Consider the following 12,249-nt stretch of genomic DNA (forward strand, 5'->3'; position numbering starts at 1 on the left):
GTCTTTATTTTTCCCAACAATAAATATGATTGTTGCATGACATTTCTCTAATGTATTTTATTTTAACTGTTATAAAATGCTGCTTGTGTTTCATTAGCGGTTTCAGTGCTTATCTCTATGTGGCTCAAAGTTCATTGTTCGCATTTTTTTTTGCTATGTTTTGCTTTTGATATTAAACTTTCGTTGTGAATTGTTCTTTACTTGACTGTCGTTTATTTTCTTTAATTCTAAATTGACGTTTATTTGTTTCTTTCTATGGAAATTCCGAATGAAGTTTCGTGGATGGTCATAAGTCTAGTTTACTCTGGCTTAATATTCAAGTTTGACGCTTATGTTTTAAGGTGTTCACAAATTCAGGTTGACATGATATTCATTTCTTTTGCATCAATTAATAACGTTGCTTCAAATTGTGTACTAGTATGTTGAATAATTTCTACCTTACTCTGTCATGGTGTCCAATGGGGCGATTAGGAATTTTTCTTGATGGTTTCTGACTGATTCAGAACCAGCTTTTGTGGATCTCTAAAATATCAGGTTGACATCATATTAGCTTACCTTGTAAATTGTACTCAAGTTTCTACTTATTTCTAGTTATACGTGGTTTGGCAATAATTTGTTTCCCTTGACGTTCGTTTTAAATGTTTTTACACCTTTGAGTCTGCATTGATGACACATTTATGTAACGTTCAAGAAGAAATTATCGTAAACAGAAATTAAACCAATATTAAAGATCTTGAGGTTCTATGTTTATTGTTTTAATCTACAGGCCGAACTTAATATATTTGCTTGTATGCCAAAAGAGAGTTCCAAACTCTGTCGGTCTTCGTACTAGAAGCATTATCGTTTGTTGTGATTTCATCGAACACATCAGTCATTTCTGTTTTAAGTCCTCATTCCAATGCGTGTCGTATCTTTAGATTTCATTAATAAAGCTATCGTTACTACAGACAAATATATGGCAGTAATTGTGGTCTAACATAATTCGCCGTTTACCATTACAGTAAAGTTCCCAAAACTATGAATTTAAATGGTATGACCACGACTCGTATTCAATTTCTTTTTGATATCCTGAAGGACTTCCTCTACGACATGGTCTTTCGACATATTAGTTAAAACGTTGTGTCTTTTTGTACTATATGATATACTAACAGTGATACTTTAATGATAGGAATCTCATCTTTTATCTTTAGCAACCATTGTCTGTACATGATGATTGTTGATTTGACACCGTCGAAATCGGTAATGCATGAGCTATCAGCTATCTTTTCCATATTTTTAAAACACACTCTGCAAAAGTAAACAACAAAAAGGTTACAGTTGGAGACCACCATTCGTATGTGAAATTGAAAAATCGTCAAAAAGAACTAATTCATAATGTTTTTTAACATAACAATTGTAGCATACTCTATAAATTTATGTATTACTTTTGGATACCATACGGTATATTTGTTGATACGGTAGGTATATTTTGATAATGAACAAACATGCTCAACCTCGGAACATGTGATCAGTATGCTTTGGTTTCTTACTGACATCTTATCTATTTAATTTGGAGGAAGAATTTTTCATCGGCATTCCTATGGGAACGAAGAAATTATGCGCTTCTCCTTATCGATCCCCTCTAATTTTCATATGACTAGGAGTTGCTTCAAACACTTTCCATTAACAATCCAACCTTTTCTGATTGGATATCATTAATATATCCCCAAGTACTAGAAATTAAAGAAACAACAGACACGACTTACTCCACTTCATTTTTAGATTTATACCTCGAATTTGACACCTACGCGGTCATCTCAGAACCAGAATCTATGATAAACGAGATTATTTTTATTTTGAAATTTTCGATTGTCCCCACCTTAGTGCTAATATACCAACTTCACTTGCATATGGGTTATATATTTCCTAACTAATTCGGTATTCAATAGCTTACCTATTGTGTATGTTTATTTTGTTTAAATATCGCTGTTAATACAACATAATTGAAATTCCATGCGACTGTCATACAATTAAGAGGTTTAGCTAGCTATAAAACCAGGTTTAATTTAAATATTTTTTACATAAGAAAATGCCTGTATCAACGGCAAGCCAGGAATATGGAAGTTGTCAACCTTTTGTGGGATGTATTTGATCGTTTGATTTTGCCATTTGGTTACGGACTTTCCGTTTTGAATTTTCCCCGGAATTTTTGTTATTTTTTCTTTTGATGATAAAAACCCATTATTAACGAATGTAAAGTTTTGCTACATAAAAAATGTTGAACAGAATGATTTGTATGTCAAAAGAAGTATCAAACTGTCAGTCTTATATAGATTTTTCCCCTGTCTGGCTTTTCCCTCCTCATCCAAAACAAATATAACATTCATGTTGACCTTACGCGATGTAATTTTCCATTCCGACAGGGACAGTTCAAACTAAGGTTTCAACTCATTCGGGAAAAGTTGACCTTACATGGAATTTGCTATTTTTTAATGTCCTTTTTGGTCACAAATCTCTTTAATTGTTACGGTTTTTACACATCATTGGATTTTATATATTCGGATTTTGGTGTTGGTCCTAATGGAAGTAAATTACGAAAAGATTGTAGCGTATGAACTTTTTAACGCGTTGTTTTCATTTTTTAACGACGGATGCCTTAGGAAAGTGGGAAAAAACCCAATTTGTTTTACTACCGTCAGTGCTAACAATCATAATTTTGTACAGTCATAAATGTTTTCCCATCGGAACTGATATTTAAAGTCTCTGATTTGTTATATCTTTTGCAGCATTTTTACGAAATGGCGTTCGTGTTACTACGATTCTAATATTTTTTTAAAGTATGAAGTCTAATGAATTACCAATATACAAAAGAAGCAAAGAGATTCTGGAATCAAGAGAACCTTGTACAAATCTGTCGATATATTCGTATTTAGATATAATATATGCAGTCTTTTTGTTGCATGCTGTGGCATCTTCTTTAAAAGTGACGCATAATGAAACGGTTATTTAAAGTCGGGGACTGATTCAGTAAGTTGTGTTTATGAAAATTGAAGGCATTGAAAAAGAAACGTTGTATGTGTATATTAGATTTTTGAAACCTATCATCGATTGAATAAAGCATAATCAAAAGTAAAACATTGACCCTGAATATACACATCTTTACTATACCTATAATTTACATTTATAACAAAGAAAAACTAAACAATCAATACAATAACATGCATGCAAAATAACATACATATCAACATGATCAATAGATTTCTTGTTATGTTGTCTGCAAAAATACATTAACATCACTGTCTAACACATTTAGTCATTGAACTTTTGAATTGGTTTACATTGAAATCTACTCCATCAGCTATACATTCCATAATTTAAGAACTTGCAGGAGACTCTTCTACCCTGTAAACATACCCGGTCTTTTTGAATATTTCATTTATTGGATTTGACATCGATAAACTACTGTTTTCTATATACATATTTACCTCAATACGAATCTGTAAATACTTCAGCCAATTCATACAACAAACACATAATCTTGAATAAATGATTGGGATGACTCCTGAGCATCCTATATATCATTTATGTTAGTTACCTGATACGATAGACAAAAACATATATAACAGTTAAGGGTAGGGATCTCAATATGAACATAACCCCTATGGAGTCATTCAAATATAGTCTCCAATTGATTGTGTCATGGCACAAAATAAATAAAGGCAACAGTATTATACCACTGTTCGAAACTCATAAATCGATTGAGAAAAAAAAAACAAATCCAGAGAACATATTCTAGTATTATGGTTTATGATCTCAGCTGTTTGAAAATGTTTGAACATTCTCAAATGGAAGAGTTTTTTAATGACCCTAGAGAATCACCCAACAAATTGTCAAACAAGAAAACGTTTGGAAAGGATGTGGAGATCTCGGGAATTTTCAAGATAGTTAAACATTCTCTAATAAAAGCAGCAGTCGAGATGACCCCATGGGACCACTCCTACATTTTAGGATGATTTGCCTTGTCAAATATGTTCTTGTTTTCTTGTTTATCTTTTCAAATAACAGCACTTTGAAGCCATAAGAAAACATTTTAAGCAAAATAAAAACATTAATATATTGATATTAGACAAACTGTAATGTCTTGAAATGATCTAATTGGTTTTATTTTGTAATAATGCGTGACCTTGTCTCACCTCTCAGTCATATATTCTATATAAAATTCTTACAGCTACATCTTTCTATTTCAAAAGACCCTTTATAAATGTTTCTAATTAGATTTGCTTCATTTGTTTTTATGTACACATATCATAATGAATTTCATATTGTAAATTTGACTGACCAAAATGCAATAAATTCGGTGAGTAAACCTTCCGGTTTCTTCAATTATGAATTAAATCTTTCAATGTTCAAAAAAGTTTAATAATATTTTTCTTAAAAATATCACATTTATAAATAATTAGTAAGAATATTATGAGTATTAAATTATTGACATCGTAACAATACGTGGTATTACATCTATATTACCAATGTTATTTCAACTGATCGGGCGGAGCTAACGTTTTAATTTGCATGTGGACAGTCTGTTTGAGAATGTGTGTGATAAGGATGATTGCCGTTATAATAAATACCGATTTCTAATCACCAATCAGTGTCATCAAAGCAATTTACAAAAGAATGACTAGACACTTCATTGATGAGTTTATCCTAAAACACCTATCTATAGATGGACTGGTTTATAATGAGCGAACCGGTTAAACTCCGCCCAGTCAAGTGAAATAAATCGAGTAATAACAATGTATAATATAACGCTCACGTATTTTATATGAAAAAATAATTTGGTTTTGATGTTATATTTGTTATTCTTATCGGATTTTGTCTAATGCTTATTCCATTTCTGTATGTGATACATTTTTAAATTAATGTTGTGTCGTTGTTCTCCTCTTATAATAATTAATGCGTTTCCCTCAGTTTTAGTTTGATACCCCAATTTTGTTTTTTGTCCATAGATTCACGAGTTTTGAACAGCGGTATACTACTGTTGCCTTTTGCATATATATCTATGACCAACTTTATTCTTTCACACTGAAAGTCAACTATATAAATACAAAATGTATCGTGTGTATCTATTTTGTGTCACATTTGGGTTATATTTAACTTTGTACACTTGTTACTGTTTACATTCTACATGTTCTATATTTAGAACATGTGGTATATAGTCTTCACAATCGTTTGATTTCTTTAAATGATGTGAGATTGCAATCGATTGCTGAATTCAAACTGTGTTAGTGAAAGTTATGCGTATGATAAAATAGACTATATAGCATGGCCATGTATCAGGTATATCGTTCCATTGACAGATCTAGAACTGCATATAGATCAGGCTGTCTATTGCATTTGCTAATAATTTTTAAAGGAAATTAAATATCATTCATATCAATATTAAAACAAACCAATTAGGCTAAAATTTAATGCTTGTGTCTTCAAATGTTCAAAAGAAACCAGCTCACAATGGTAATGACGGACGAAATATTACTTCCGGGGAATCTATAAATAGATTAGAAAAAGGTAATCTAGACAGGTAGTAATATTATTTCTCTCAGTCACATGCACAGTTTTAGATAAATAAATAAGTCCAATACTAAACACTAAGGCATGATATTCTGCATTCCATTTTTATACGGCGCTATTTACTGTGCTTTTAGGTATCATATTAAGAGGGAAAAAAGGTTAAAGTTGCACGATTTTACTTCTATGATGTAGTCAGGGTGTGTGTGACTGTGTTTGTCTAACATGAAACAAGGAGTGGGTATATTGATTGTTTTCTTAATTCTTAATGTAATGCAGATCAACATCAGTAACTCAATCAATTTATACATTTATGAATTATGAATTTACTATGTATGAGGGTTAACTGGACATATCTAGTATGTCCGATTTTATTAAAAATATGCTTCTGGACGATTTAATGGATTCAATGGTACTTTTTCAGAAACAAATACAAAAATATGGATATTAATTCAGTATTAAATGTCTATATTTTGAAAGAGTAACCTCTTAATTCAAATTATTACTCCTAAACTTTAAATTTGTAAGTGTTGAGATTTTGAAGACTGCCGATTTGGACAAGAATTATCAGGCTCTTAAAGACTATCGATTTGACAAGAAATATAAAACTTTTGACTCTTTTATCAACACAAACGTTCAGCAGGTGCTCCTTTATATCTTTTTTCATATATGTAAGTTTGTGTTATTTTTTTAAGAAAAAGGTATGAAATTTGTAACAAAGCACAATTATGTTACATGCTTCTTTGTTTTTTTTTCGATACATTTTCAATAAATATATATTTGGCAATTAACAAATGTATTGACAGAGTTAATTATAATCATGCATCTTTCAATAGAACAGTAAATTCCATCAGAATAGTGAGATTTATTAAAAAGCAGTTCATGTTCGCCCTAAAACTAAGCAAACGTTTTGGCTAAGAAGTTGCGAGACATATATATACTTAAAAGGGTAAAATTTATTCAAGATAAATTCTTGGTTAATGTAAACAAAAACAGTTATTAAAATTATGTTTTATTTATTAATATGATTGAATTGATAATTAGTCTTATTCTTCACAAGGAGCTTGGACTTGTTGAAGACAATGTAACAAGCAACTGAAAACTGAAATTTTGAAAAGAAAAAAAGATGTGAGCATACCGAAAACGTGTATGCTTTCAGGTGGAACATACAGGGATATTCATGTAACAAAGATTTTTACTTTCAAATTGATTTTACAAGCTTGATTCCCGATGGAGCGGGTCATAAACAGAATTCCAAAAGTCCTGATGATAGCCTGGCGCATTGAGGTGGTATGGGAATCTTTAGCCATCTTGGATTCTAAAAATCAGAGAATCTAAGGTCAAAATTTTCAATTAAATTAGCAAAATTTTATGCAGGAATGCAGACAAATATAAATGTGAATATGCATTTACAAGAGACAAAATATAAGATTATAACTTCTATATACTAATATTTTTACACGTGTAGAGTAGTTTTTGCTTGGGTCTTAATGTTTCTAAATTTTCATTTTAAGGGGAGGTAACTCTGAAATGGTGCATTTTCTGAAGGAATCTACATGGAATTTTGCTATTATTTTTTCTAGCAGAAAAACGCACAGTCAACCTTTTCTTTTGATATTCTCAAAGCATTTTCTAAACGCTATCTTCTCGTATTTTATTTTACAATTCTATCATTTAGTATAGCATCTCATTACATAATGATGTTCTTTCCTAAAATTGAGAATGGAAATGGGGAATGTGTCAAAGAGACAACAACCCGACCAAATAAAAAACAACAGCAGAAGGTCACCAACAGGTCTTCAATGTAGCGAGAAATTTTAGTTTCCTGTATAGTCCATACAAAATGTGTCATTTCTTCATAAACTGTAGCTTGAGAAAATGCGGGGCGACCGATCTTATTTATTATATATACTATCATGACTACGTATGAATCGTAAAATGTACATATTTTGTGTTTATCATTACAAAAAGAAATATCCCGAAGTAAACAAACTAAACTGTTAATTAATCTCCCACTTTTAACTCTACATTATATTTATACTGAATAACTTTTTTAAAGTGTGTTATAGTTTTTGAACTTTCGAAGCTGAAAAAAAACCGGAAGTAAAACATTCAGTGCGTCAAGTTTTCTAATAACATATTTAATCTATAAATTGCAACAGGCTGATATTTTTTCAAACTCGCTTTTCACACTTTCATTGTCTTCGTTGTCTTTGTTGTACTTATGAAGTAGGTCAACTGTTTGTCACTTTAAATAGATCTGAAAACGAAACTTATCGTAATGGACTATAAACAATTTGTCTTTTCTTAAAATGAAAATATTATTCCATGTCGATAATGTTTCATGATACTCAACTGATAAAAGACGAATTATTACATTTTTCAAATTATCCCCTACAGTTGAATGAGATTTTAAAGTAGTTTAATCTAAGCAAAAGTACCATATAATTACACCCTAGTGGTCAGGGGAGATAATTTAATAAATAGATGTCCGCCATTTTGTTGTTTCCTATCTCTGCTGGCGCATTGTACTTCAAGTTGTAAAAAGATTCTGACATTACTTCGACTTAACTTCAGAACAGTTTTGGTAAATATTGATAAAAGGAGGTCATTTATTCTTCGGGATGTATTTGAAATACAGGTTACTCATATGACATGTGTAAAGACTAGTAATTTTTAAAACTTTTGTCTTAGCATATATATCATTATTTGTTAAGCAAAATCTTGTTATCTCGAATACTATGATAATTTACGTGTTGTCATTACACAATAATTTTTATACAGCATACATAAACAAACTTGTTTAAACACTTGATTTGGTACATGTGTATATACCAATCCAAGTCAGAGTCCGACTCAGTTTATAACCTGTTACTCGTCTGACTACTTTGAATTCAGAAATTACTGCGTGCATTTATCTTTGTGATTTTTTAAGAGTGGACTCCAATGCGAGATCAATGTTTACGATTTCATACATTTACATCAGATTATATCATAATGCGACTTCTTATTATTGTGATACTTATGAAGTTACAGTATTTGAAAGGCCAGGCGAGCTGAGGCCATCGGTTGCCTGTTGTTTTTTATAGCTCTGGTTGACTACTAGTATGTGTCTATATACTAGTATATAAAGAAATGATGACAATATATGTATGTACATAATAACTGGATATATGAAAAGTATAGGGGAATACCACGGAGACATCACAATTCAAGAAAATTCAATGCATGAAAAGACATAAAGAGCTTGCCACATGGTCGTCAACTGAACGCTTACTACCACACACATGTAGTCACCGCTAGATATTCACAAACACAATAAAATCAATCAAAAAAGGTACAACCAGACACATCAATATAAAACAAATAATGTTGCACTGATATAAATAAAATTAAGAATGGAAATGGTGAATATTTCAAAGATACAATAATCCGACCAAAGAGCAGAAAACAGCCAAAGGCCATCCAATGGGTCTTCAGCGCAGCGAAAAACCCTGCATCATGGGTGTTTTGTTTCTATTGCTTGTATGCATGTTTAGTTTTTATGCATCATACCTATCTTTTGAGTTTAGCCTTGTGCTACGTACTAACTTTTATAGTTTGTTCTTATGTTGTGCTGATACACTGTTGTCCCAGATTAGATTGAGGGTTGACTGCTCACAAATATGTTTATCGCCCCACATTCAGAAGGTATGTAAATTTTTCAAGTCAGGAGCCTGTAGTTTTTCAGTGGTTTTTGCTGGTTCGTGATGTCGACTGATATTTGTTTTTAGCAAATTGTCCGGTTTTGAATTATGTCGTTGATTTTTTCGTTTGAGTAGTTTTACATTTTTCATGTCGAGTATTTTATAGCCAACTATATGATATGAGTTTTTTCGTTGTTAAAGGTTTTACGGTAGATCAGTTTGCTTATAATTACTTACATCCACTATATTTCAACTTTGTGGATAGTTGTCTCATTGGAAATCATACCACATCTCCTTATCATTATATTAATAATGCCTCCATTTAGACTGTCTTTACTGTTTACTGCTCTAAAAACTTTTGACTTTTTGAAGTTTTCAAGCATTATAATACTGAATAAAACATGAATCGTCGAAATGTGCTTATGTGATTAATGGTACTTACATTTATCGCTTATTTCATCAGCAAAGTCCAGCAACACATTATTTACACCTTTTTCTATCAACATTGATTTAGTTTTTCTTAGATTTGTTTTAATTCTAAGTGAAAACACTTTATTCTGTCCTACCAAAGCAAATTTTTTTTTTAAATTCGTCTCTATAAATGTATATTTTTTGTGTTTTTTAGATATAAAAACATCAATTTTTTTCTCTTTGTATTTTTTTCATTGGGGGGGGGGGGGGGGGGGGGGGGCGGTCGGAGGAGGAGGATTTTGAAAATGAAATAACTCAGCCTTAATAATCACAAAAATAAATGGTTTGTTCTTCTGTGGTAATTTGAAAATAAATAATCTGACTTACAATGGTTTGAAAATAAACAACTTGGCAGGTCTTTTCAGATATTTTATAAATTCTATTCAAAAGTGTCAGATGGCACCAGATTCTTCATAAAATTCTTCTTTTTTAAAAATAAAATTCGGGAAAACTTCCCAAATATTTTATATTAAAAATATTATTAAAAAATACTTGAAATGTCTGAAAATGGGTTTCATTTAACTTGAGGTATATTGTCTCAGAAACACTTACCCCACTGTTATTACAGGACCGTAGCATCATGTAGGAAATCAATTATATTCAACCCCCTCTTAACTTAATTTGAAAAAAGGGTATAAAAGATAAACTTATTCAAGCCGACCCCCCCCCCTCCCAAAAAAAAATGCAACAAAATAACAACAACAAAAAAACCCAGCTGTCACATACTTAACTATATATGTGAATTTATCCTACATATTGGTCTTTTGATGTTGTCCCTAAAAACTAATATTGTCATACACTGAATATATACATTTGGCTTTGAGACCAAAATATTGCCAAAAAAATATTAAAAGAGAACATGGGTTTTCAAATTAAGAAGGGTCTGGGAAACGCCCATAAAGCATGATTTTGCATCATTTGTTTTATAGCTTCTTGGGGCCTTATGCGGCTCCCAAACCCTTCGATACGTTTTTTAGCTCGCTGTCCTCGGCATAAAAATGTTTGCCAATACCTTTAAAAGAGGCAAGTTACGTGCAAACTTCAATACCGTGTATGAATGCAATGCATGTAAGTTTGGAATTCAGAAGATTCATTTCTACAGAGGACGATGATTCATTCTAATTAAATGGTTCATAATGATTTGCCTATACATGTATTATTTTATTTTATATAAGAATAAAAAATGAATTTAATAAGTGTATGTTTTCAAAAATTATAAATATTGTTGTGATAAAAAAAAGTCAGTCCCTTGTTTTAATGAATGAAATAATCTTGCTTTAACAGTGCAAAAAATAAATAATCTGTCCTTTTAGTTTTCAAAAAACAAATAACCGATTAAAAATAAACATATCCCCCTCCCTTTGTCTGCCCTTTCTTCAGTAATATCATTACCACCACAACACCTGTTTGTGTCTCAAATATAATATTTCTATCTAATGTGTAGGCAATGGTAACCATTCGAGTGAAATATAGCTTAAACAAAACTTTGTAACGAGGACGACAGGACTCTCTCCATTGTATTTTTTTTCGTATCATTATATCTCATTACTGCACCATATCTTTTTATGTCTTATATTTAACAAATAATATAATCTTTCTAGTTTTTTCAGTAAGTGTTCAGGCAAAATTAATCATTCGAGTGAAATATAGCTAAAAATAACTATGTAACGAGGACGACAAGACTCTCTCCATTGTTTTTTTTTCGTATGATCATTTCATATTTCATTTTGTTTAAATGTCATTCCGTCTTTACGCATGTTGATATTTATTTTCATACTTTTTACTTGTTTTCGAATCTAATTTCACTAATTGAAACGCAGTGTTAAGAAAACTATAACAATTTAAATTAAGATTATTGGTCCATAAGACCATGCTCCGCTCGCACTATAAAATTTCAATGCGCAGTAAGTGAACAGCGAACATTGCGTGGGTCAAAACCCACATCCTACTGAACATCTGTACTTGGCTAAAATGTGATGTGACTACAACTTTATCTTAAAATATTTCACGCCAACACTTTAACCTGACACAGGACTGACGGACAAAAATGACAAACGAACAAATGGTAGCATAATTGAAAAAAACAAATGTGCCCTTATTATATAGTAAATTGTGCACACGTTTTAAAAAGAACTGAAAAACTGAGACTAGAATTGCATTGACAACTGACAAATGATGTGTGTGTGCCTTAAATCCCCAGGACTACATTAATGTCCTGATATTTATATCATGAGAACCACTGCACTAAAATTACGTTAAATCAAGGCATACATTTACAAGAGATCGGAAACTCAACAAACTAAAAGTGACGTTCTTGAAACTTCATTTGTTTAAAATGTACTTCTTTGTTAAACCATGTTCACGTTGTTGATTTAGATAATCCCACATAATGGGTTAGTTATTATATATGTATGCTAGTAAGATCTAGTAAGTAACGAGTAAAGCTTTACAAATGCAGCACGCCGTTCGATTCAGATGCGGCCATAATCCCTTCCTCTAGCGAATTCACGATTTATGTGACCTGTGAGTGTCGCGAAACGTTTATTAC

General features: G+C 31.3%; 1 long non-coding RNA gene across 1 annotated transcript; it reads right to left on the bottom strand.

Moving 5' to 3' along the window:
* Positions 1–733: 733 nt before the first annotated feature.
* On the bottom strand, positions 734–3,497 carry LOC134705576 (uncharacterized). The gene is made up of 2 exons (XR_010105595.1): positions 3,465–3,497; positions 734–1,287 (listed from the first exon to the last, which is right to left on the bottom strand). It is a non-coding gene; the product is annotated as an uncharacterized LOC134705576 (long non-coding RNA).
* Between the last annotated feature and the right edge of the window lie 8,752 nt (positions 3,498–12,249).

This window comes from Mytilus trossulus, chromosome 2 (assembly GCF_036588685.1).
Source record: "Mytilus trossulus isolate FHL-02 chromosome 2, PNRI_Mtr1.1.1.hap1, whole genome shotgun sequence".
Classification (NCBI taxonomy): Eukaryota; Metazoa; Mollusca; class Bivalvia; order Mytilida; family Mytilidae; genus Mytilus; species Mytilus trossulus.